The sequence below is a fragment of the Hyperolius riggenbachi genome, chromosome 2, assembly GCF_040937935.1.
Source record: "Hyperolius riggenbachi isolate aHypRig1 chromosome 2, aHypRig1.pri, whole genome shotgun sequence".
In the NCBI taxonomy this organism is placed as follows: Eukaryota; Metazoa; Chordata; class Amphibia; order Anura; family Hyperoliidae; genus Hyperolius; species Hyperolius riggenbachi.
In genome coordinates, this window is record NC_090647.1 from 139,710,090 (window position 1) to 139,738,041 (window position 27,952).

The 27,952-nt window shown below is 47.1% G+C and overlaps 1 protein-coding gene across 2 annotated transcripts in view; it reads left to right on the forward strand.

The window, feature by feature from the left end:
* The window catches only part of LOC137545837 (retinol dehydrogenase 7-like), a 137,266-nt gene that overhangs the window by 15,719 nt on the left and 93,595 nt on the right, over window positions 1-27,952 (forward strand). Inside the window, exon 1 of one of the 2 annotated variants that reach the window (XM_068267523.1) lies at window positions 13,026-13,083. The exons of the other annotated variant lie outside the window; for it this stretch is intronic. The gene's annotated coding sequence lies outside the window, so the exon portion shown is untranslated. Of the gene's footprint in view, window positions 1-13,025; window positions 13,084-27,952 lie in introns of those variants that run through there. 2 annotated transcript variants of the gene reach the window in all.

The window sequence follows — 27,952 nt, forward strand, 5'->3', positions numbered from 1 at the left end:
GCATCTCTATGTGAATTGCCCTGGAGCTTAGGCATGTAAAGAGTAGACCATATCTTTTGCATTCCTTACGACCTTGCCTAGTTGGAAAAGGACCAAAACAATCCACACCACAATAAGAGAATGGTGGTGAAGGATCAACACGATCTGTAGGTAGATCTGCCATCCGCTGCTTTTCTGCAGGTCTACGAGCCTTACGACAAGTGACACACTGGCTTATGTATCTGGCTACTGCCCTGCTGCCACTAATTATCCAGTAACCACTGGCTCTTAATTCATTCAGAGTTTGACCTCCGCCCTGATGTTGAATTTTTCTGTGGTAGTGATCAATGATCAAATCCGTGAGAACAGAGTCTTTGGGAAGAATCAATGGGTGTTTAAAACTGTGAGGTGAGGAGGCCTTTCTCAACCTTCCTCCCACTCTAAGCATGCCATCTTGCAGGATGGGGTCAAGCTGGTACAACTGGTGATTTCTTGAAAGCTTTCCAACTTCCTGGCTGAGTATGTTCAACTCCACTTCGAAGGCATCCTGTTGAATGAGTCTAATAATTGTAGTCTCAGCTTTCTGTCTTTCTTCTACATTTAGAGGATCTGCTCTCTTGATATGCTTAAACATTCTATGTATTCGAGCAATTACATTCACTACTGTAGTCCATTTTGAGAACCGAGACAGTCTTATTAGAAAGTTATCTTCCTTTTCGACTGCCGTGTGCAGGACTTGAATTACCTTTACCTCTGGATCTCCTATTATCAGCTCTGAAGTTCCTTTGTTCAGTAATACTTCCTTTTCCCATAGAAATTTGGGACCTGTAAGCCAGCTGGAGTTGATAATCTCTGAGACCTTGAGGCCCCTTGAGGCATGATCAGCTGGATTCTCTTCAGTTTCAACATGGTACCACTGTCCTGGATCAGTGGTTTCTCTGATTCTCTGAACTCGGTTTGCAACAAAGACATGGAACCTTCGAGCCTCATTATTGATGTATCCTAGGACAACCTGTGAGTCAGTCCAAAAATACTCCTTGTCAACCTGGAGTTCCAATTCTTCCTTTAGATAACTGCTCACAGAGGCAGAAACAACAGCTGCTGTTAATTCAAGTCTTGGTATTGTGACTACCTTTGTGGGTGCGACTCTTGCTTTGCCCATGATCAAGGAACAATGCACCTTATCACCACTGATCAATCTAATATAGGAACACTGCCCATAACCATGACTACTTGCATCTGAAAAATGGTGCAGTTCGGCTCTCAGTATCTTTCCAAAATTATTAGGTACAAAACATCTTGGGATCTGGATTTCGTGGAGGTTTTTTAAATCATCAAGCCAGTTCTCCCACCTTGACTTCAGTTCATTTGTCAGCGGTTCATCCCAACTGATGCCCCTCTGACACATCTCTTGGAGCACTCTCTTCCCTGTCAGGAGAACTGGGGCCAAAAATCCAAGTGGATCGTACACAGATGCCACAGTTGAGAGAATGTTACGCCTGGTTGCTGGCTTCTCATCGATCATGACCCTAAAGGAGAATGTATCACTTTCCATATTCCATCTCACGCCTAGTACATTCTGTACAGGAAGGCCGTCATTGTTGAGATCTACATCCTTCATGGCAGACGCACGCTCAGAATCGCTGATAGATTGCAAGACTTGTCGATTATTTGAAACAAATTTGTGGAGGCGCAAATTTCCTTTATGACATAATGCTTGGGCTTCTTTCACCAATTCAATTGCTGCTTCTGCAGATTCCACACTTATGAGGCCATCATCAACATAAAAATGTTTTCTAATGAAGTTTGCTGCAGAAGGATACTCACTTTCATTTTGGCTGGCAAGGTATTTCATTCCATAGTTGGCACAACCCGGGGATGATGCGGCACCAAAGAGATGAACCTTCATACGATACTCTGTGGGCTCCAAATTTGTGTTTCCCTTTTCCCACCACAAAAACCTTAGGAAATTCCTATCTTCTTCATGAACATGAAATCTGTGAAACATTTTCTCGATGTCACACATGACTGCAATGGGGTGTTTACGGAATCTACAAAGCACTCCAGTCAATCCATTTGTAAGATCTGGTCCTGTCAGCAGATGGTCATTTAGAGCAACACCTTCATACTTTGCAGAACAATCAAACACCACCCTGATTTTATCTGGCTTGTTGGAGTGATAGACTCCCTGATGTGGAATGTACCACACCTTCCCCACCTCTGGTTGGTGGTCAACTTTCTCTGCATCACCATCTTGGAGGATACCTTCCATAAACCTCACATAGTCATTCTTAAGCTTAGGGTCTCTTTCTAGTTTTCTTTTTAAATGCTTCAGTCTCACCAGGGCCAACTTCTTATTGTCTGGCAAATGAGGACGTACTTTGAAGGGAAGCGGCATCTCCAGGTGGCCATTTTCATTTTGCATGATTCCTTCTTTCAGAATGTGTAGGAATGTTATATCTTCCTGGGAAATGGTCTTTTCTCCTGGGCTAGTATTTGCAAAGTCAGACTCTAATACTTTAATTACAGTCATTGGGGTCACAGGCGGTATTTCTTTAACAGATACACGATGGCACAAACCTGTCACTTGTTTTAGATACACACTCTGAGAGCTTCCAACGATGCTCCAACCCAGGTCTGTCTTAATAGCATATGGCTCGTAGTCCTCTCCCGTGATGATCTTTCGTGGCACCAAGGCTCTGGAGCAATCATATCCAATTAGGAGCCCAACACCACAATCCATCAGAGGGGGTACTTCATGTGATATGACTGTGAGATGATTCCACTTGTTCGCTGTTTCACAGGTAGGAATATGTGCACGTTCAAGAGGTATAAAATCTCTTGCATAAGCTGGAGGTAGGTCAAAAAGGATGTCTGAGGAGAACCCTCTAACTCTTAGTCCAGTAACTCTTTGACTCTTCACAACAGAGTCTCTTCCCATCATTGTGGATAGTTTGAGCTTTACTGGCTCCATTGTGGCTTGTAACTTCTCACAGACCTCCAGGTCGACAAACGTATTGCTGCTCTGCGTGTCTAATAGTGCGTATGCAAGTGTTTCCTTTCCTGCCGTGTTATGTGAGGAGATCCATACTGGTACAATCATTGAAGTGCTGTTACTTTCACTTCCATCCATACAACATGACAATGCAGATGCATTTTCTTCTGATTGGGGAGCTCCGTGTGTTGTAGCTTTGCCCACTGAGGAACGATCTTCATGCAGTGGAGTTGGGTGATGCCTTTTACATATTGCACACGTGGCTTTTCTTTTGCAGTCTTTGGAATTGTGTCCTTTTCTCAGGCAAGCAAAGCACAGTTGGTTATCATACACAAACCTTCTCTTTTCTTCGACTGACTTTTCTGTTAATCTCTGACATTGGTATAAGGAGTGGTCTTCTCCACAGAAGATGCATTTTACAGGACTTGTGTTGTTTACATGCATGTTCTCTTTCTCTGGTTTATCAGAGTCTTTTGGCCTGGTTTCATTTACATCATTGCACTTGGCCATTACATCCATCGCGAATGCATCTGCCTTTGCATGCCTTGTGTCTCTTGTTGGCTTTTCTTCCAAGGGCTTTATTGCATGAAGAGATGATACTGGATTGCATGCTATCTTCGCTTCTTTAGAGACAAATGAAGCAAACTCTTTAAAACTAGGATAATCTTTGTCTTGGTCTAGTTGATCTGTGACGTAACGATTCCACCTTGAAGTCACCCAATCAGGGAGTTTGAGTAGCATTTTCTGATTTTCCTCGCAATCGTTTAGTACTTGCAGACCCTTGATGTGAGGCATAGCATTGTCACATGCTTGTAGAAAGTCACCATACTCTCTAAGCTTAATGTACTCCTTGGAGCCAATCTTTGGCCATTTATTAAGCTTTTCTCTAAATGCACGCTGCAACACAAATGAGTGACCATACCTTGAATTCAGTTTATCCCAAGCTTGTTTGTAAGCTTCTTCATCCTTCCTATAGAAGCATCCTTCCAGAGCAAGCTTTGCTTCTCCAGTAATGTACTTTTGCAGGTAAAACAGTTTATCAGCTGGGCTTGAGCATCGACGTTCTATAAGTGCTTTAAAGCTTGTACTCCACTCTACAAACTTCAGAGGATCTCCTGAAAATACTGTCGGTTCTGGAGCCGGAAGTCGAGTTAGGACCATTGTGTCATGTATTGCTTGAGCTAGAGCTGTAATACTTTGTTGATCACTCTGACCAGTGAGGGATGCAGGAGGACAGGGATCGATCTTTCCACTGTACACAGATCGACATCTATCTTTATTTTCTTTTGTTTCCTCTTCAGCATACACTCTAAGTTTGGCCTCCATGACCTCAATGTCTCTCTGATTCTCTAGTCTTTTTAGTTGTTGTCGTTGTGCATCAATGGCAGCTTCCATTTCAATTTCAGCCTTTTTTGCAGCAAGTTGTGCGGCGGCTTCTGCTCTCTTAGCTGAAATACTTGAAGACCCTGAGTTGTGGCTGGAGTGTTTGCTAGGAACTGTGGAAATTGTGGATCCATATATAGATTTAGCATAATCCTTGTCATAAAGCATGTGTAGCCTCATCTTCTCAGTCTCTGCATTAAAGTCATCTTCAGTTAAGCGTATCCTCATAAGTCCTAATAAATCTGCTGTCACTGCTATACATGCATCAATTTTCCTTCGGATGTCTTGGGAGGGTGCTGCATGCAAACGTAAATCATCATATGTTATCTTTAACTCTGACTCAAACGTCTCAATAGAATCCATCATTTCACACAAGTCATCTTCTGAGCACTCATACTTTAGCTTTGTGCGAACCTCTCTGATTAGGATTTTCCATTTTTCATACATGGAGCTGAACTTCTTTTCTTTTTGAGCAGATTCTTGTTGCTTTAGTTCCTGCATCTTTGGTGTAAATCGTTTCTCACGACTAGATTTTCTTAACTGATCTACCCCTGTCATGACTGCCTGAGACTTCTTCAGCAATGACTCTAGTTTCTCAATTCTAGAATACTGACTTTTTATAGCACACTCTATTCTTTCTATTTCTTGCTGATTGGTTTCTGTCTTTAAGATTTCTTTTAGCTCTACTACCTTTTGCTGCATAGACTCAATCTGCCTAGTCACCTCCCCACACTGTAACATTGGATCACTATGAACTGACATTTCACTTCTAGGCATCAAATATCTAGCGACAAACAAGAAATAAAACACTTTGCATAAATGCAGAAACAATATCTTATAACTTTAAACTCTTAAGTCTCTATTACTTAAATTATTTCTTTACTTATTGTGGTAAGATCCATCCTTTGTCTGAGACCACACAAATACGATAAAACTCTTATTTTTACACTCTCGAAGTTGCACAACAGACTGTTGTACCAGAAGTCTGTTTGCAGAAAGCAAAGCAGCACTGCATGCAGGATCAAAGGCCTTTGTAGCAGGACACTGAATTGAAAGCTTTGTAGGAAAGTTTGCAGTACTGCATGCTGAATCTGTCTATCTCTGGATGAAGCACATTGTCAATAAAGCAGGGCTGCACGCTGAATCTGTCGCACACTTTCAGTAAAGCAGGGCTGCACGCTGCATAATGATCTCTCATCAGGATGGATTTAGCACACGTTTTCACTGTAACTACCGCTGGTCACAAAACGAGTCCACGCTTCATACTGATGTTACAAGTTGTTCATTTATTCTTTATCATGGGTCACCATGAAATATAGTGGAACTTTGAAGCACCAAACACCTTGACATATCAGATTTAACTTCATATACTGTGGTACATCTTCAATCTTGTCACACCGTGAAAACTGCACATAAACAATAAAGCCTTTTAGTTTCAGCCATTAGATTGCTTGCTTACACTTTTAGCATGGCATTCTATCATACATGTGCAGACATCATATGCATTATGAATATATCTAAACATTTCACAGTGTTCATACTTCTTTACACAGATATTTGCATCAAAACAGGAATAAAATGTGTTCTGTACCGTGTTTGCCTCTCTGACCAGCTGTAGAATAAGGGCTATCTCTGTCCAGTCTCCATTAGCATGTGGTCTCTGCTCTATGCTGTCACCAGAATGAGGCTTGGCTCTATAGCTCATGGGATTTGTAGAGATACCAGAGTGAGGCTTGGCTCTGTGGTTCTCATGAGACTTGGGGAATCAACTTAGCATTAAAGGGCCCTTCCATAATAAGAAGTATGTATATCTTTAGCAAACATATAATACAACTATTTTAAAATACTGGAAACTGTACAATATTGCTGAACACTGTCCTGAGATGAGATAATACATTGCACTGTCATAGTAACACACATGCTAAATATCAGCGTCAGCTACAGTGGCTGCACAACGCAATCAAGGTACCACTGGCAGTAACCCTCCTCCTCCCAAGTCCACGCAGGCAAGGACAGGACGCTCCAGCGATCTCAGGGTGATTTCGGACATGCGGACATTCTTTAGTCCAACTCCTCACCATAGTCCTTCCCGATCCACCCTCCACCAATGCCTGGACCGGCAGGTAGCCGACTACCTGGCCTTGAGTGTGGATGTAGACACTGCGAGCAGCGACGATGAACCCTTGGACTACTGGTTGCGCAGGCTTGACCTGTGGCCAGAGCTGTCCCAATTTGCCATAAAACTTCTCTCTTGCCCTGCCACAAGCGTCCTGTCAGAAAGGACCTTCAGTGCAGCTGGAGGCATTGTCACTGAGAAGAGAAGTCGCCTAAGTCACGACAGTGTTCAGTACCTGACCTTTATCAAAATGAATGAGGAATGGATCATGGAGGGCTACTGGTCGACCGAAGACTTAGTCAGTCCCCACACACAGCATCTCTGCCTGCAGACCACTTGCCTTCTCTGCCACCACCAACAGGGTCCAGGACTCTAGGCGGATTCCTGCATTTTTAAGGCCGCTGCTAGCAGTGGTCGTTACACTAATTTTTCTGGTGTGTGTACATGCCTGCCTAATTTTTCTGGCTGCACTGCGGGTGGCTGCAACAAAAAAACAAAAGGCATGTACATGTGCCCATCCCCCTTCGTGGTCATTACCTTGCCGCGGTGAAGGGGCTTGCGTATCACAATGAAGCAATGACCGCCGGCTATTTGAGTGTCTCGGGTGGGGGTGGGACACAAAAGATAATAAGGTCATTGCTTCATTGTGGTCAGACCAAATTTGATCAGCTGGACAGTCACTGTTGTTCTATCATTGAGCTACCACAGCCCGGCGACCATATGGGCTTGAAAACCGCCACGGCCTACACTCTCTCGCCACGGTGTGCACCAGTCCAGCACGGCCGTCACTACACAAACAGCTGTTTGCGGTGTGTTACACAGTGAGTTTGGTGTGTCAGTGTGAAGCAGAACTCTAATTACACTCCCTGATTGATGTATACACATGCAAGATGTTTGAAAGCACTTTAGGCCTGCAATTTAGCATTCAATGTGATTTCTGCCCTTAAAACGCAGCTTTGCATCACATCCAGATTTTTCACCGGGACTTTTGGCATGTATCCCACTCCGCCATGCCCCCCTCCAGGTGTTAGACCCCTTGAAATATCTTTTCCATCACTTTTGTGGCCAGCATAATTTTTTCTATTTTTCAAAGTTCGCATCCCCATTGAAGTCTATTGCCGTTCGTGAACTTTTCCGCGAACTGAACCTTCCGCGAAGGTTCGCGAACCGAAAATCGGAGGTTCGCGCCATCACTATCTGCTTGCTGCTGGTTAAGCCAAACAGTGGCCAACCATGCTGCAAAATCCATTCTAGACATCCCCCAGAATAAAAAACAAACAAACCTTAAATTAACTTTCAGAAGGTTCATAATCTATCAGTGGGGAATTTGGGGATCCTCACTGTCAATTTCCTTTCATATGGCAGCAGGTGTGCAATGAGGACAGACCACTGGGGCAGCATCTAAGCAATCAAGCAAGAACAACATAGATGAAGAATTTGAAAAAAAATTTTTTAATTCTCTTTAAAAAAAACTTTCTTAATACATTTAAGGACTGTTTTAATTGTGTAGTGTTTTAACTTTTAACACTGAGACAGTTTATAAGATGCCTTTGCACAGACCCCTTTACTCATTCAGCTGGGAAGGTAACTTATATTATGATGGTAATCAGTGGTGTATCTAAGGAGCTATGGGCCCCGATGCAAGTTTTACAATGGGGACCCCCAAGCACTCTATACATAACAATTGATACGGTGCACCAAAACGTGCCAATGGCAACTACAGTGTCAGAGGTGCAAGAAGGGGATGGATAACAGCTTGTTAATGATTACCACTATTCAAAGTATCTATAGAAGTGATTATTATGAGCACAGACCAATAGAGAGCTAATACTATAGTTGAGGAAGGGCCCTTCAGGGGCCTCTCTGGCCCAAGGGCCCGATGTGGTCGCTACCTCTGCACCCTCTATTGTTATGCCCCGGATGGTAATCACTTAAGCTAGCATATAAACAACCCCCTATCCCTTCATAATTAAGAAAAAGGTCTGTGGCAGGAAAGGTTCAATGTCTCTGTTAAAGGCAGGGCCGGATTTACCATAAGGCACACTAGGCACATGCCTACAGGCGCCTGATAGGTCAAAGGGCGGGTTTGTGTCATGTGAAAGTGCAATAGCGGCCGCTCGCGCCCTCATTTACATGATAATGGTGTGGCCGCGGCTGCAACTACAGAGAGGGGCGGGCTGCGGGTGGCTAGTGACAACACATGCACACACACATTAATTACCCTGCTCTCCCCGCCCACCGGCCGCCGTTTCCATGCCTGCACGCAGCGCTATAACTTGTGTGAACAACAGCTAGCTGTGTGCATAGGCGGCGGGGGGCGGCGAGATTGTCCGTCTGCTGCTGGCTGGGAGTTTGAGGAACCACTGCCCGCCCCGGCTGCACTGTTTACATTACAACTCCGCCCCCCGCCCCGTGTGTATTCTATTGGGGGCACAGTGAGATGTAGACAGTGTGACAGACAGCAGTGCCATGGACGGGGGTGTCGGGGAGAGAAGAGCAGCGTACACTGTCCTCCGGCTGGCTTTATTTATTTGTTCACTCTGTAGCCGCCGGGAGCGATCAGTGGAGAAAGTTACTGAAAGTCTGTAGAGGAGGAGGGAGGAGGAGAAAGCAGAGCCAGGCTAAGTACATAAAGCTCTGGCCCCCCTTCCATTTCACATGTGCTGGCAAAGGGTCAGTAAAGTGACAGGCAAGTGATGGAGAGAGCAGCACGGAATGCTGTTACATGTGGCTTTAGGATGATTGCTGCACAGCGTGTGGGCCACTGGGCTACAGCTCTGCCCCCCTCCCCGTGTCTATTGGTTCAGCCTGTGTCCGGGACTTTTGAAGATGCCATTCCTTCCTGCTCCATGACATCACAGTTACAGGACCAGCGTGCATTTACACAGACTACCTGCATTGCAGCAAGGACATCTGCAGCCAGTTACAGGGACAGTAAGTGGCTGATCGTTTATGCAGAGAGGCTTGGGACCTTTGATTCTCTCTCCCCCCTCCTTTTCCTAGCTGAGACTACAATGCTCCCCCCTCCCCTCCTGAACAGTATCCCCTGCTGAGACAATCCTGTGAAGTTTCCATAGGGTGACAGGCAGCTCTGTCCAGATGTCACCTGACCTGATCAGATGTATTTGCTGCTCTGATCAGATCAGGTGACAGCTGGTCAGTGCTGAGGTGTCACTATGTGAAAACATTGCTGGGGGCCAGGTCTAGGTGTCAAATGGGGAGGGGAACCACTTGAAGGAGTAAGGGGAAGCATAGGATTGCCTCAGCAGGGGACACGTTTAGAAGGAGGAAGTAATGTAGTCTCTCAGCTAGAGATCAGTGAGGGTTAAAGGAAGTATGTATTTTAAAGAAAATGCGATCTACTTACCCATAGGGCCCAACCGTCCCGATCTCGTCGGGACTGTCACGATTTTGGGGGGCTCTCCCGCTGTCACGGTATGAGCCCCCCAAGTCCCGGGCAGCAGTGGGTAGTGAGGGTGGGAAAAAAATGATCGAGGCGCCAGCCGCGGGTAAATGGGATGCGTGACGCGTGTATCCCATTACTACCTCCCTCCCTCCCTTGGAATCTGCCCCCCCCCCCCCTGTGTCTCCCCCCTGCTTGCAGAGTGCGCAGCTAAGCGGAGCGGGCTGTCAGCTTACCGGTATCCATGGACGCATACCGATGTCCGGCTTCAATCTGCTTCCTGTGACGTCACAGGAAGCCAGATGCTGGTATGCGTCCATGGATACCGGTAAGCTGACAGCCCGCTCCGCTTAGCTGCGCACTCTGCAAACAGGGGGGAGACACAGGGGGGGGGGGCAGATTCCAAGGGAGGGAGGGAGGTAGTAATGGGATACACGCGTCCCGCATCCCATTTACCCGCGGCTGGCGCCTCGATCATTTTGTTCTTGCATTGGCACCCTCCTCCCCACTCTCATGGCCATCCTCACCCTCCTCTCCACCCACCCACCGACACCCTCCTCCTCACCCACCCACCCACCCACCCACGGACACCCTCCTCCCCATCATATATGGGGGAAATGTGTATTAAAGAATATTAGGGGATAATATTCATTGAAAAAAAAAACAATTTTTTTATGGTAGGTGTGATTTGGGGGGGGGGGGGGCTGTGGTTAGGGGTGTGGCCTAAGTGTCCCGATTCCCAGCTTTAAAATGTTGGGAGGTATGACTTACCTGTTGCTTCCTCCAGCCCCGGAAAGCTATGTGTCCCTTGCCGCAGCTCCGTTCCCAGGCGGTCTCCAAAGGTCCCCTCTGTTGCAGATGCCAACCCAGCGATGTTGGTATCTTCTGCACCTGCGGGATCACTCTCATGTAGCCGGGAGTGTTCTGTGCAGGCGCAGAAGTGCACACAAATCTCCCGATTATGTGATCGTGATCCCGAGGGGATCTTTGGAGACCAGCTGGGAGCAAAACTGTAGCAAGGGACACATAGCTTTCCGGGGCTGGAAAAAGCAACAGGTAAGTACATCGCATTTTCCACATGTTCGCAAATGCCTGATATTTCTTTTAAAGGATATCTTAGTCCCAAACATATCCTCAAATTGTCTGTGTGTGAGGGGAGCTGTACATATTCTTACTGCACCTCCCGTGGGCCGGTGTCTGCCTCCGTTTGCCTATTTTCCTCCCCATTCTAAGGGTCCTGTTGGCGCTCTCAAGCCCAGACATACTACACTGTGCATGCGCAGTATGTCCACTTGGGCACCTTGTGACCGTACTTGCTGGGAACCTCCAAGTGCTTTACGTGCGCACTCTCGCACCAAGACGTACCCGTCGGACAAACTGCGCGTGCACAGCATAGTATGTGAGGGTCACAGGGTGCCGACCAGGACTCTGAACGGGAGGAAAACGGGCAAGCGGACGCAGATGCTTGGACACGGGAAACACAGTAAGCACATGCACAACCCCCCCCCCCCCCCCCCCCCCCCACACACACACACACACACACGGGGCGTCAATTTGATGATATGTTTAGGATTAAGGTATCTTTTGAGGACTGATGAGGCGCCTATTATAATAAGTGTCACCTGTAAGGATTGAGCTCAGTCCTTAGTGTGACATCACTTGGGTATACCCAAACCGTGTGCTGTTTCTATGTGGGGAGGCAGGACACAGCTGCTTCCCACTAGCAGACTAATTGCAACCAAATTTGGATCAACTCACAGACCATCCATATTGCCTACCTAAACCTTCCTATCAATAGAATCTACCCATCACTAAAATCTACTCATTAGTACCTTCCTGTAATTAGAAACTGTGTGTTATCTGTATTAATTCCTTGTGATTTGTATTAACTTCTTGTTGTTGGTAATATCATATATTTGGTAAATTCTGCATGTCATTGGCAATATCTGCATATTGTTAGTGTTCTCTAATTGCCTTTGGTAATATCTACATTAGTTTTCGTAAGAAAAGGGGGCGTGAGTTGGGGGTGTGGCCTGTGCTGATAGGCGTGGCTTAGGGCGCCAGAACTTCTGTGCCTATAGGCTCCTGAACTGTAAATCCGGCCCTGGTTAAGCAAATACCGCCCTTCTAGGCTGGTTGAAGCTAAGTGGTGAAAGAGGGCTGGGGCTGAGATAAGCTTGTGCGCTTGGGTCCTACGGGATAAAATCGCTTTGAAAATGTTTTGTTGTTGTGTCCATATACCAACTGACCCTTTACCAACATCAAGGCTGGTCCCTATTTTTATATTACTATAAAATGTATTTGTCAAAATGTCGAAGTGGTTAGTTACCAAATTCTCTAAAAAGAAAAAAGAAACAACCCAAAACCTGGTAATGATCACTGCAGCCATTACCTGGGGTATATTGGCTCATAGCGAACTCTGGCATATACACAACCTAAATTCGCTCGTAAGCACTTTATCGTCACAGATAGGTTGAGCTCATCAAGGGTTTGATAAATTAAATGCCCTAAAATTGCTATATGTGTCTGAAATAGATCTCATTTTCTATATATTGTCAAGGGAGTAAGGTCTCGTTCACACTAGAGGCGCTTTTTTGATTTTTTTTAAGCGCTTCAAGCTTTAAAATCGAAATCGCTTACACCATGCTTTCCTATGCGCTGGTTCAGATTGGGGTGTTCTGTTCACTTTCTGATATAAAAAGCGCTGCATGGAACATTTTCGGGGAGATTTTGCGATAATGGTAGGCATAGGAAAAGCGCAAATCGCTAGAAAAAGTGCTTTTGCCCGCGATTTTGTGGGCGTTTTTTTCCCTGTCAATTTAAATGTGAAGTGTTTCCAGGATTTTTAGGTCCTTCTCCCTTTAAAAATAAGGCCTAGGACACTTAGAAATCACCAGGAATCGCAAAAAAAAGCGTCAAACGCCCAACGCAAACGCTGACGCGACCGGAACGCAATGTGAACAATACAGAGAAAAGCCTGTGCTTTACAAGAGTCAGGCATTTAACAACTGTTTGACCTCCTCACCACATATACAGCTTTAGGTTTTTATTGTTTTCTTCTGTTCATACTTGAGCAACCAGTTCCACTGCTTTAAGGCATTGAACACAGATTCCCGCCTTTTCGAAGTAACTCTGTCTTGTAGTAGAATTCTGCACACATGCTAACTGATTGCTATAGAAAGAACTGACTCGGCCTAGTACATAAAGGTAGGCTACATTGACCTCCTCTTAATCCTATGCTATCTTCTTCCCTGTTATGTACATAAGCGAATAGTTAGGATTCTTACCGTTTTACTACTACACTCCCAAGAGACAGATTTTTGTCATAAGAAGTGAGCACAGAAGTGGCATAGCTAAGGAGATTTGAGTCCCATTGCAATTTTTACATTGGGCCCTGCCAAGCACTCTATACATAACAATTCTCTCCTCTCCTTTGAAAAAGCGGGGTGATGCCCGCGATACTAGTGGGGGTGTCAGAGGGGATCCTCCGTCCTTTCTTGTTGCTTTTGCTACAGAATTCTCTCTACCTGGGCTAAGTATCTTTACTTTTTCACTCATTGTGGGCTGCTTCACTGTCTACTTGGATCTTTATAGGACAGGGTTTGAGCATTTAGATATATAGATTATTCATCTTTGTATGTACATTGCACAACAAAGCACTTTATTCATTGATGTATGCACGGTGTTTTTTCATATGGAATTTATTCATATCCTATTTATTTGTGGTTTGCACTGAGGTTACTATAGGCACTTTCATTACTGAACCCAGGTTCAATACAGCCCCAGGGGCACTTCTCTGAGCCCCTGGTACTGATATCAGCATAATATTGAGTATGCTTACAAAATGATGCAACAAGTTATTTATGCAAGGAATTTTATGGGATTTCTGCTTTAATTGTTTTTATTTTGTTTGGATTATCAATAGTGCTATGTTTATTAATCATTTATGGTTGATCATGTCATAATAAAGATCAGCTGTACATTTAGTAAGTAATATAGTTGAGTGGTGCTTGTTCCAGGGTTTCTTTCCTCTTCCTCCTTTGAATATATGCTAATTGACCCTAGCACACTCAAAATTACTGGTTGTGCGGATGCTTGCTTGACAAATGATTACCGCTATCCAAAGCAATCATAGAAGTAATCAATACCAGCACAGGACCAGTAAAGAGCTAATACTGCTAATAAGGGAGAGCTCCTTGGGTCCCCTCTGGCCCAAGGGCTCCGGTGGTTGCATCCCCTATTGCTATGCCACTGGAGCACAGTAAGCTTGTCAATGTGGAGTGGTGACAGGAGAGGAGCAAGCAAAATCTCATCTGGGGACCAAATTTGTCTCATCTGCTAGTCTCATCTGCTAGTTTCTGTTTATCAGAATTATCATTTTAATATGCTTTTACTAAAGGCGCGTACACACGCTTGATTCCTTCACACTACGGGTCGTCAGACCTGCCCGTGGTTCTGCCGTTCTGCCGACAGTTTGCCGTGTGTACAGTCTGTCGGCAGGCTGATGAGGCTAGTTTTGACTGATTCGCTCGGCGGATCGGTCAAAACTAGCCTTATCAGCCTGCCGACAGACTGTACACACGGGGAAACTGTTGGCAGTTGGGTTGTAAACATTAGCGAAGGAGCTATCCAGAGGGGTTAGGGCAGGGGTGAGCGAATTTTATCTTCTGCAGGCCATATTCCTCTCCCTCCTCTCTGCAGAGATCAGCACTCCATTAGGTAAGTTAAACCTATTATTACCCCCCCCCCCCCCCCCCATCCCAATTTGGAGTTGGAATTCTTACACAGCACCAGCTGCTTTTCCCCTTTTCCCAACTCTTCACCTCGCTCTCCTCTCGCTTCTCCTCCTACTCTGACTGCATCCTGTAAGTGTAAACACAAAGTACAAACATGCTGCCCCTGTAATCTCTGCGCCTGATGCAATGTTTCACCTTGCTTCATGAGAGAATTGGCCCTGTTTGTAAGCAATAGGTAATCAGGATGTTCTCATCTCTGAGAGTAGTTGAGAGCAAACTGGGTGATGGTGTACACAATATATATATACTGTATACTGTATATGCATGCCTTTATACACACATGAGCTTTACTGAAATCCCATTCTTAAAGGATATCAGATGTCAGTAATAAAATCTATCTTTACTTACCTGGGGCCTCTTCCAGCCCCTAGAAGTCACGCATGTCCCTCACCCCAGCTATGGTCTTCTCCTGGTCCTGCAGGTAGCCTCTGCAGTATCGCCGACCCCAGATGGGTTGGGCATCTTCTGCGCATGCGCCCAGCCCGCTCACGCCATCAGGGCAAGAAAAGACCGGAGCTGTGGTGAGGGACACACGTGACCTCTAGGAGCTGGAAGAAGCCCCAGGTAAGTAAAGATAGATTTTATTACTTACCTCGTATTTCCTTTAACCCTTTCGCAGCCAAATAAAGTAAAACGTTTATTTGGCTGCAGGGTCGAATTTTTCCTGCCGCTAGGGAATAGTGTTGGGCGAACAGTGTTCGCCACTGTTCGGGTTCTGCAGAACATCACCCTGTTCGGGTGATGTTCGAGTTCGGCCGAACACCTGACGGTGCTCGGCCAAACCGTTCGGCCATATGGCCGAACTAAGAGCGCATGGCCGAACGTTCCCCGAACGTTCGGCTAGCGCTGTGATTGGCCGAACGGGTCACGTGGTTCGGACCCGAACGCGCTCTGATTGGCCGAACTGTCACGTGGTTCGGGTAAATAAATACCCGAACCACGTCATATCTCCGCCATTTGTCTGTGGGTTTAGCTTTGGGTAGGCAGGCAGGGTAGTTCGCGCTCCAGCCACGCTAGCCAGGGTCCCCCCCAGTCATTGTGTGTCACTGCTGGGAACAGTAGTACACCGCTCGTTCAGCCACACTATATAGCATTCTGTGTACTGTTCTGTGTCTGCTGGGAACAGTGGTACACCGCTCGTTCAGCCACACTATATAGCATTCTGTGTACTGTTCTGTGTCTGCTGGGAACAGTGGTACACCGCTCGTTCAGCCACACTATATAGCATTCTGTGTACTGTTCTGTGTCTGCTGGGAACAGTAGTACACCGCTCGTTCAGCCACACTATATAGCATTCTGTGTACTGTTCTGTGTCTGCTGGGAATAGTGGTACACCGCTCGTTCAGCCACACTATATAGCATTCTGTGTACTGTTCTGTGTCTGCTGGGAATAGTGGTACACCGCTCGTTCGTCACTGTATAGCATTGTGCTCTGTGTCGCTGCTGGGAATAGTGGTACACCGCTCACCCGTCACTGTATAGCATTGTGCTCTGTGTCGCTGCTGGGAATAGTGGTACACCGCTCACCCGTCACTGTATAGCATTGTGCTCTGTGTCGCTGCTGGGAATAGTGGTACTGTATAGCATTTCTGTACTGCCACTGTACTGCTGCCAGTCAGCGTGTACTGTAAGGATAAGTGAAATGAGGAAGAAATCCGGTGAAAGAGGGAGGGGCAAGGGAAGAGGTGTTTCCCCTGACGGTTCACGTACAGGCCACAGGGGAGCACCCAAGAAAACCCACTCAATACCGCCCATGTTGTCCAGGACAACAACCCTCACAAATCCAAAAGAACAGGACCAGATAATTACTTGGATGACCTCTCAAGCGTCCAGCAGTGGGTTAAGCAGCACCAGCACATCACGCACGAGGTCCGAGTCCTCAGCCAGTTACAAGGAGCCAGTGGGCACAAAGCTGACACAACCGGCAGCGACACCACGCACACAACTGCCAGATAACCAGTCCGATGAATTACCTCAGGACACAATGGGGTATTCGCAGGAGCTATTCCCAGCCCAACAAACTTCCACCTTTCAAAGGTCAATGGAGGAACAGCCAGAAATGTTGTGCCTGGATTCACAACCGTTAACTGTGGGAAATGCACCGCGCACTGAAATACAAGGCGAGTCCGAAGAGGACTCGGAAACCCAAATCCCAGAGCAATTTGGGCAGGAGGGGTTGCAATTGCAGGAGGTCGGCCGACAAGATCTGGAAGACGACGTTGGAGTGTGCTGCGCAGAGGTTGTTGTGGGGAGCTCTACTCCACGGCGGTGGCCCACAATGACATATGACGAGTTTGAGGAGATGGAAGAGGAGGGTATGGACAATGTGGACAGAGACCCAGATTTTGTTTGTGAACGAGAACATCGCCGTCGTAGCAGCAGCACAGATGAGTCTGTTGAAGAACACACTGCTGCACGAGTTCGCCTTGTGCCACAAGGTAGGCGGCGCGCAATTTCAGGCACCACAAGCGTGGAAGTTCAAGTGAGAGGCAAAAGAGGAGCAAACAGAAATCGCCAGCAAGGAGGCAGGTGCTCCAAAGTCTGGGCTTTCTTTGAAGACTGCACTGAGGATGTTACCATGGCGATTTGCAAGGTGTGCAAGACCCGCCTGAGCAGGGGGAAAAATATTAACAACCTCTCCACCACCAGCATGAGCCGTCACATGCTATCCAAACATCCCACTCTTTGGGCAAACGCGTCAGGACAGGGTACCAGAAACAACACTGCCTCCCTTGGGTTCACCAGACTCACCACCAGACCCGCCTCAGCAGCAGCAGTAGCCCAGCCATTGCGTGGTTCACAACATTCACAAACATCAGACGACGCTGACACTGTCACTTTCCGGAGTAGTGCTCTTGAGGTCTCCCAGTGTTCATCAAACACAACAACCAACAGCCCTTCCGTGTGCAGCGCTACGGTTCAGTTGTCTGTGTCGGAGATGTTTGAGCGCAAGAGGAAATTGCCAGCAAATGACCCCCGGGCCGTGGCAGTAACAGCCAGCATAGCCAAGCTTCTGGCCTGCGAAATGCTGCCATATCGATTGGTGGAGACAAACAGCTTCAAGGGCATGATGTCAGTGGCCATCCCACGTTACGTGGTTCCCAGCCGCTACCACTTTGCGCGCTCTGCAGTGCCTGAGTTGCATGAGCACGTGGTCAGCAAAATAACCCGAAGCTTGAAGAATGCCGTTGCCTGCAAGGTTCACCTCACCACTGACACCTGGACGAGTGCGTTCGGCCAGGGTCGATACATCTCCCTTACCGCGCACTGGGTGAACCTTGTGGAGCCTGGCAGCGATTCCTCACCTGCTACGGCACGGGTGTTGCCCACGCCACAAACAGCTGCACCGCCGTCCCTCCCACTGGATAACAGCAGCACCTACCTCTCTGACTCCTTCTCCTCCAACGCATCTCAAAGCTGTACCTCATCCGGAAACGCTAACCCAGCAGCAGTAGGATCGTGGAAGCAGTGCAGCACAGCTGTTGGCATGCGTCAGCAAGCGTTGCTGAAGCTAATCTGCCTTGGGGATAAGCAGCACACAGGGGAGGAAATTTGGAGGGGAATAAAGGAACAGACGGATTTGTGGCTGGCACCGCTGGACCTGAAACCGGGCATGGTTGTGTGTGATAATGGGAGTAATCTCATTCGCGCTTTAAGGTTGGCTAAGCTGACACACATCCCTTGCCTGGCGCACGTGATGAACCTAGTAGTTCAGCGGTTCCTGAGGACATACCCAGGCGTGCCCGATCTGCTGTTGAAGGTGCGTCGAGTGTCCAAACATTGTAGAAATTCCAGTACTGCTTCGGGGGCACTCGCCAAGATGCAGGAGCGCTTCAATCTCCCCCACCATCGCTTGCTGTGTGATGTCCCTACGCGCTGGAATTCTACGCTGCACATGCTAGCCCGCTTTTGCGAGCAGAAGAGTGCAGTGGTCCAGTACATGACGGCGCAGTACCGAGGCACATCCGGCCAGCTGCCAAGCTTCTGTGGATCCGATTGGGCCAACATGTTGGACCTCTGCCAAGTCCTCCAAAATTTTGAGCAATCCACGTTGCTTGTGAGCAGTGACAACTCTTCAGTCAGCATTACCATACCACTGCTGTGTTTACTGAAGAGGTCGATGTTAAAAATCAAGGAAACAGCTGTCATGATGCAACTGGGGGAATCTGAAGGAGAAAACGATCAGCGTGATGGTACCAACATCAGGCCATCCGCCTCAGGGAACGCTGGCCCCAGCAGCTATGACGAAGAAGAGGAGGAGGAACAGCTGGAGTTGGAGCAGGAATTTCATGCCACCACTGACGAGGGCCAGAGCGGTGCACGTTGGACTTCCACAATTCAACGCGAATGGTCAGCAGAAGCAGACCAGGAGGAAGGTGACGACTATGATGCATCACAACAACTATCACAACGCTCACAAGAGGATGATGAGGATTCTGGTAGGACTCTGGCACACATGGCTCAATTCATGCTAGACTGCATTGAACGTGACCCACGCATTGTGCGCATTCTGGACAACACCAATTACTGGGTTTATACCCTTCTGGATCCACGGTACAAACACAATGTTCCAAAACTGCTTGAAGAAAGAGTCAGACAGGTCAAAATGGAAGAATACCAGCAGGCCCTTGTGGAGACTTTAGAGAGGAGATTGACATCCTCCCCCTCCTCTAGCCAGTTGTACGCAGACAGACTGACTTCCGCAAACCCAGGACGACCAGGAGGGCAGCAAACAACGCAAGCCGCAGCTAGTACCCAAAAGGGAATGGTATCGGCAGTGTCCTTGGAGTGGGAAAATTTTCTGACACCCATGCAGCCGCAGCCCACTGAACAGCAAGCGTGCAGATCCACCTCCAACACCGATCGCCTGGAGAAGATGGTCAAGGACTACATGTCAGATGGCGTAGCTGTGTCGAACCATCCATCTGCACCCTTCAACTATTGGGTATCGAAGCTAGACACCTGGCACGAACTGGCAATGTACGCAATAGAGGTGCTGGCTTGCCCGGCAGCCAGCGTTATGTCGGAACGCTGTTTCAGTGCTGCCGGAGGCATCGTCACAGATCGGCGTATCCGCCTCTCTACAGAAAATGCAGACCGTCTGACTCAAATTAAAATGAATCAATCCTGGATTGGAAATGACTACGCAACACTCCAGGACCCCAACCAAGTAACATGACCAATGAACATCTGGGATGGTGTTGCGTTTCCGGGCCCTGTTTATTGAACCTCTCATCTGTATTACATTTATGACTGCATGGCGGCAAAAAGCATTGCTGCTATATCCGCACGCTTTTTGTCCACATGCAAGGCCTGGGTTGTTGTGTCTCACAAAGCGTGGCCTTCTCCTCCTGCGCCTGCTCCTGTTCCATCACGTCTGCTGCTGCTGGGTTAGCGTTGCCGCGTGGTCCCTGTGTATTGAACCACTTATCTTTATTACATTTATGACTGCATGGCGGTACAAAGCATGCTATCCGCACGCTTCTTGCCCTCATGCAAGGCCTGGGTTGTTGTGTCTCACAAAGCGTGGCCTTCTCCTCCTGCGCCTGCTCCTGTTCCATCACGTCTGCTGCTGCTGGGTTAGCGTTGCCGCGTGGTCCCTGTTTATTGAACCACTTATCTTTATTACATTTATGACTGCATGGCGGTACAAAGCATGCTATCCGCACGCTTCTTGCCCTCATGCAAGGCCTGGGTTGTTGTGTCTCACAAAGCGTGGCCTTCTCCTCCTGCGCCTCCTCCTGTTCCATCACGTCTGCTGCTGCTGGGTTAGCGTTGCCGCGTGGTCCCTGTTTATTGAACCACTTATCTTTATTACATTTATGACTGCATGGCGGTACAAAGCATGCTATCCGCACGCTTCTTGCCCTCATGCAAGGCCTGGGTTGTTGTGTCTCACAAAGCGTGGCCTTCTCCTCCTGCGCCTGCTCCTGTTCCATCACGTCTGCTGCTGCTGGGTTAGCGTTGCCGCGTGGTCCCTGTTTATTGAACCACTTATCTTTATTACATTTATGACTGCATGGCGGTACAAAGCCTGCTATCCGCACGCTTCTTGCCCTCATGCAAGGCCGGGGTTGTTGTGTCTCACAAAGCGTGGCCTTCTTCTCCTCCTGCGCCACCCTCCTCCTGTTCCATCACGTGTGCTGCTGCTGGGTTAGCGTTACCGGTCCCTTTTCCTGGAACCTCTTATATGTATTACATTTATGACTGCATGCCGACAAAAAACATGTTACCTGTGCAAAGAAAACAGACATTTCCCGCATTTAAAAGACAGTTTTCCCTTTGAAACTTTAAAATCGATTTTCTCAAAAACTATAAGCTCTTTTTGCTAATTTTTTTTTCCTCTTGTACCCACTCCCAAGGTGCACATACCCTGTAAATTTGGGGTATGTAGCATGCAAGGAGGCTTTACAAACCACAAAAGTTCGGGTCCCCATTGACTTCCATTATGTTCGGAGTTCGGGTCGAACACCCGAACATCGCGGCCATGTTCGGCCTGTTCGGCCCGAACCCGAACATCTAGATGTTCGCCCAACACTACTAGGGAAGTGTGCCTTCCCCAGAAAGGGTTGGTAGGGTAGGGGTGGCCACAGGGAGCTCTCATACATACCTGTCTGGATCGGCTTCTTCTTCCTCCACCATGGTGGCGACGTACTCCCTGCAGGTCCTACTGGTTCCAATCACATGTTATGACGTGACTGAGATCGAAGAGACCATGTCAGCGTTACAGCACCACCGGGTGGTGGAAGAGGGGTGATGGGTACATATAACTTCATACTGTTACGCACTCATTTGACTGCACTAGGCAGCCAAACGTGATATGCAGACAGAGGCTGTCACTGCACAAGCGGTTTCAAATGAAGCATCTCATTTGAAGCTGCCATTGGGTGAATCCACAGATTTTTACATGGAGTTGGCCTGCCCTTTGCAGCAATAACCGCTATAAAATTTTATTCTGGAGAGCCACAACCATGAGAAGCACTTAGACCACCTACAAAAGTACCAACTGATAACTCAGGTCTGTTATAAAGTACTTTGCCTTATGAAATGTCAAAATCCATCCGAAATAGGGAATTATGCCAAAAAACGTATTAACCACAGACTATTTGTCCAGAGCTTCTGTTTTTCACTCCAGATTATCTGTAGTATGTGAAGCTTCCTGATGCAGAATATAGATTCTGTTGCTTAATCTGTGTGTTCTGGCAATGCTATCTGTGTGTTCAGGGTCCAATAGTATCTGTATTCTGAGAAATCACATATTTGTTGAACAGAACAAAAAGAATGTACTAGGTGATGTAAAAGTAACAACAGTGCAAGTCACAAGCAAGGTAAAAAGCTAACTAAGGCAAGCATACTAAGGGCTGGTGCACACCAAAACCCGCTAGCAGATCCGCAAAACGCTAGCAGATTTTTAAACGCTTTTTTTTATTTTTATGAGGCGTTTTGCTAGCGTTTTGCGGATTGCTGCTGCGGTTTTCAGTATAGTAGATTTCATATATTGTTACAGTAAAGCTGTTACTGAACAGCTTCTGTAACAAAAACGCCTGCAAAACCGCTCTGAAGTGCCGTTTTTCAGAGCGGTTTGCGTTTTTCCTATACTTAACATTGAGGCAGAAACGCATCCGAAATCCAAAAAATGCCTCACCCAGGCATTTTTCGTTTCTGCAAAACGCCTGCCGCTCTGGTGTGCACCACCCCATTGAGATACATTGACCAAGCAGATCCGCAGCCGCAAGCGGATCTGAAAACGCCCAAAAAGCCGCTCGGTGTGCACCAGCCCTAACAGTCCTATAAACACATAGGCCTAGTGCACACCAGAGCGGTTCGGCTGCATTTAGCGATCCACTTGCGGATGTGGAAACGATTGCGTAATGTATTTCAATGGGCTGGTGCACACCAGAGCGGGAGGCGTTTTGCAGAAACGCATACTCCCGGGCTGCTGCAGATTTTGGATTGCGGAGGCGTTTCTGCCTCCAATGTAAAGTATAGGAAAAACGCAAACCGCTCTGAAAAACGGCAGATCAGAGCGGTTTTGCAGGCGTTTTTGTTACAGTAGCTGTTTAGTAACAGCTTTACTGTAACAATATATAAAATCTACTACACCAAAAACGCTTCACAAAACCGCAAAATGCTAGGTGAAACGCTACAGAAAAATAAGAAAAAGCGTTTCAAAATCTGCTAGCATTTTGCGGATCTGCTAGCGGTTTTTGGTGTGCACCAGGCCATACAGCTTTCTTATATTTTTACATGTTTGTGCCAAACACTCTACCTACATGTACAATACCCTGGATTTTAGCTGACAGCCTTGATGCATTTATAACACATTCACCAGATTTGAAACCGCTTCACTTTGCAGCCTAGTTATTTTCACACGGGTGGTTTACATATTAAACTGAACAAAGGCTATCTTCTTAAATCTCCAAGTCTGCCTTTAATACATGTTGTTTGGATGCAATTTCCTCCCACTTTTCCTCCTCCTTACCTGCCTTTACAGCTCCAACCTTGTGCGCAGCCTTGGCGTACTAATCGATGGGGAATTGAGTTTCAGAAACCAAATTTCATCTGTAGTTAAATCTCCCTTCTTTCATCTGAAGAACATTGCAAAGATTAAACATCTGATTCCCCCAGAGGATCTTCCAACCCTAGTCCACGCCTTCATCACATCACGGCTGGATTACTGCAATGCCCTTTATGCTGGCCTCCCCAAAAAGGACCTGCGTCGCCTGCAATTAGTGCAGAATGCTGCTGCCAGATTGCTAACAAACCAGCCTCGCCACTGTCGCATTACACCGATCCTTCGCTCACTGCACTGGCTACCAGTAGAATGGAGAATACTCTTCAAGATTGGACTGCTGACATTCAAATCCCTGCACAATCTGGGCCCTGGATACATGAAGGACTTGCTGAAGCTGCACCACACCTCTCACAACCTCAGATCAGCAAGTTCTATAAACTTGGTCACTCCCAGAGTGCACCTCAAAAAATCTGGAGACAGAGCCTTCTGTCATGCTGCCCCTACTCTTTGGAACTCCCTACCACACCCAGTAAAGACAGCACCATCCCTGGAGCTATTCAAATCCAGACTGAAAAGCCACCTGTTTAGCCTGGCATTTCCAGATTTATAAAATTCTTCCTCTGTACCACGATGGTCGGAGCCATGCTTATGCGCTTTGAGTCCCACGGGAGAAAAGCGCTTTACAAATGTTATTTGTTGTTGTTGTTGTTGTTAACCAGTCTCATTACTTCATGACTCACCTATCTTCTAACTCTACTTGAACTGGTTAGTCACATAAGTTTGACTAACCAGTGATGAACAAATATGGATGATATGTAGATATGTAGATATTGCCAATGATAAACAGATAATATCAATCACAGGAAAAAATACCAGTGACAGGGAGGTAGTGCTCAATAGATTCTAGTGTCAGCCATGTAGTGACAGGTAGATTCTAGCAGCAGGCAGGCAGTGATCAATAGAGCATAACGTATTTTCTGCCGTATAAGATGCACTTTTTCTCCCCCCAAAAAGGAGAAAAAGTCCCTGCGTCTTCTACGGCAACCGTAGGGAGTTCCTGACTTCCAAACACCTAGGGGAGACATGGAGGACACATGGGGATACAGGAGGAGACATCTAGGACGCCATTTGGGGGAGAACATGTACAAGACACTCCTGGAACATGGACACACCAGGTGTAGTGTACAGTATATTTTTTCCCCTTGTTTTTTTGCCCTCTTAACCTAGGTGTGTCTGATATTCTGGAGACTCTAGTGACACCCAGGTAGAAATCAGTAGGCAGGTGGTAATCAGTAGATAACAAGGTATTGATAGTTGGATGGTACATTGGGATGTGAAAGTTTGAGCAACGTTGTTAATCATCATGATTTTCCTGTATACATCGTTGGTTGTTACGATAAAAAATGTCAGTTAAATATATCATATAGAAGACACACACAGTGATATTTGAGAAGTGAAATGAAGTTTATTGCATTTACAGAAAGTGCACAACAATTGTTTAAATAAAATTAGGCAGGTGCATAAATTTGGGTACTGTTGTCACCTTTAGAACTAATTATTGGAACTCAAATTAGCTTGGTAAGCTCAGTGACCACTGACCTACATACACAGGTGAATCCAATTATGAGAGAGTATTTAAGGGGGTCAATTGTAAGTTTCCCTCCTCTTTCAATTTTCTCTGAAGAGTAGCAACATGGGGGTCTCAAAACAACTCTCAAATGACCTGAAGACAAAGATTGTTCACCATCATGGCTTAGGGGAAGGATACAAAATGCTGTCTCAAAGATTTCAGCTGCCTGTTTTCACAGTTAGGAACATATTGAGGAAATGGAAGACCACATGTTCAGTTCAAGTTAAGGCTCGATGTGGCAGACCAAGAAAAATCTCGGATAAAAGGAAGCGACGAATGGTGAGAATAGTCAGTCAACCCACAGACCAGCACCAAAGATCTACAACATCATCTTGGTGCAGATGGAGTCACTGTGCTTTGTTCAACCATTCGGCGCACTTTACACAAGGAGATGCTGTATGCAGAGGAGCCTTTTCGCCGCCTACAGCACAAACAGAGCCGCTTGAGGTATGCTAAAGTACATTTGGACAAGCCAGCTTCATTTTGAAATAAGGTGCTGTGGACTGATGAAACTAAAATTGAGTTATTTTGGCATAACAAGGGGCGTTATGCATGAAGGAAATACAACACAGCATTTCAAGAAAAACACCTGCTACCTACAGTAAAATATGGTGGTGGTTCCATCATGCTGTGGGGCTGTGTGGCCAGTGCGTGGACTGGGAGTCTTGTCAAAGTTGAGGGACTCATGGATTCCACTCAGTATCAACAGATTTTGGAGACCAATGTCCAGGAATCTGTGACAAAGCTGAAGCTGCGCCGGGGCTGGATCTTTCAACAAGACAACGACCCTAAACACTGCTCAAAATCCACTAAGGCATTCATGCAGAGGAACAAGTACAACGTTCTGGAATGGCCATCTCAGTCCCCAGCCCTGCATATAATTGAAAATATGTAGTGTGAGTTAAAGAGAGCTGTCCATGCCCGGAAGCCATCAAACCTGAATGAACAAGAGATGTTTTGTATGGTCCAAAATACTTTCAACCAGAATCCAGACTCTCATTGTTCCCTACAGAAAGTTATTATATAGTTGTAACGATTGTGGAATTCTCTCCGTGATCAGCGCACAGGACGTGCGCTGACACTGCGGAAATCCTCCACAAGCGTATAATTTGAGGGAACCCAGCAAAAGGTGCAACGCACCTGTAGAGGGAAATTCCTGTCAGCAGATGGAGCTGTGGAGTGCAGAGGAACAGACCCTCTGCCCTGCCACAGACGCCAGACAGGAATTGTACGAAAGGAAGAAACGCAGGGCAAGATAGCCCTGAAAGAGAGAGATCAAAGCGACAGAGGGTATGTGTGTCCACCAATCTAGTCGCCACCCTGCGACGATGAACACACAACCATGAAGATCAGGTGAGAAGGCAATCGCAAGAGATGGCGATTGCTAACAGCGACACAAGACAGAATAAGCACAGATGAGGAATGCATGTATGTCCACCAATCTAGCCGCCAACCTGCGACGGTGGACACACAACAGAGAAAACCAAGTGAGAACGCAATCGCAAGAGAAGCGATTGCAAATGAGAATGAGCACAGAGACAGATTGTATGTGTGTGCACCAATCTAGTCGCCAACCCGCGACAGTGCACACACAACAGCAGATATGAAGTAGGAACGCAATCGCGAGAGAGGCGATTGCCAGAGGAGACACAAGGCTAAAGCAAGATAGGGCACGAGAGTAGCAAAGGCACAGCAAATCATACAATGAGAATATAGGGAAAATAACAAACACTAACTAAACACGAACACCGCACTCATTCGCAACAGCGAACGCGTTTACAGCGCGGTCTCCGCGTGTTAAGCACAACAGAGACAAGCACGCCACCCTCACTAGCCACAAGTAACACAAAACCGAGAATGCGAGCGCTTGCTTAACGGTTACCTCACCGAGCCTCCAGCAACCGTTCGTATCAGACAAGACAGATACACGAAAACAGGAATAAGTGAGAGATACGATCCACTGCTCTTTCCACCAGAGCGAGTGCAATCCAAGTAAGGCAACAGAGCTAGCAGGATCCACTGCTCTTTCCGCCAGAGCTAGTGCGATCCAAGTAAGGCAACAGAGCTAGCAGGATCCACTGCTCTTTCCGCCAGAGCTAGTGCGATCCAAGTATAACAAGAGAGTAGCAGATCAGAAGGATCCAAAGCCGCTACCGCTAGAGGCTAGTGCGATCCAAGCACGACAGACAGATGAACAGAAGGGCCTACCAGTAACAACCGCTGCTCTGGTTAGCACCCCACAGACAGACAGAACAGGCAATACAAATAATACAATCCTGACTGCTCTAGCAAGGATGCCTAGTGCAGTCCCAAGAATTACTCTAAGCTAATCTTTAAACAATAAGCATGGCTGACACTCCAGGAGTGTTTCACAGGACAAACCCTTATAACCAGCGACGTACTGTTGAATCACATGGTATTTATAGAGCAAGCCTACAAAGGATGTGGCTAGGCAATTTGCATGACAAACGTATGCAAATTCCTCAGCAGCAGCAAGCTGCAAAACTGACAAAAGGTCTCTTTTCCAGAGACCTGCAGAATGCAGACCTGAACAGTGGTCAAAAAGCTGCCTGCCTGCGCAGGCAGCTGAGCGGATCATTACAGTACCCCCCTGTAAGGCTTGGTGGTGTATTCTCCACAGTCAGCATGCAACGCATGAGCTGACGTGGACAGGGCCGGATTTCCCATAAGGCACTGTAGGCACGTGCCTATAGGCGCCTTACATTCCAAAGGCGGCTCTCCTCCCTCCCCAAATTTGTGCCTCCATATGCTGTCAATCTAGTGGAGCGCAATGTCAGTCACGGCCGCTCATCAAGGCAGCCGCATAGCCAGCGTCCCCGGTGACCATGCTCTCCAGTTGCGTAGCGTGCGTGTGCAGCAAGGGGCGGCACGTGCTAACATCTATTTGTTTTCTTTTCCTGCTGCAGCCGCGGGAACTTGGGGGATTGGAGTGTACCATGAGGGCTGTGGAAGGGTGGACAGGGAGCGGAGCTAGGCTTTTGCTCTGCTCCCAGTTGTCACAGGGTCTGGTTTTGCTGGCTAGGAGGAGCGGAAGAGGAAACATTTGCAGAATGAATGGGGCCACCCCAGGATCGGCCCGGGACAGAAGGAGGCAGAGAGAGAAAGTTTGCAGCG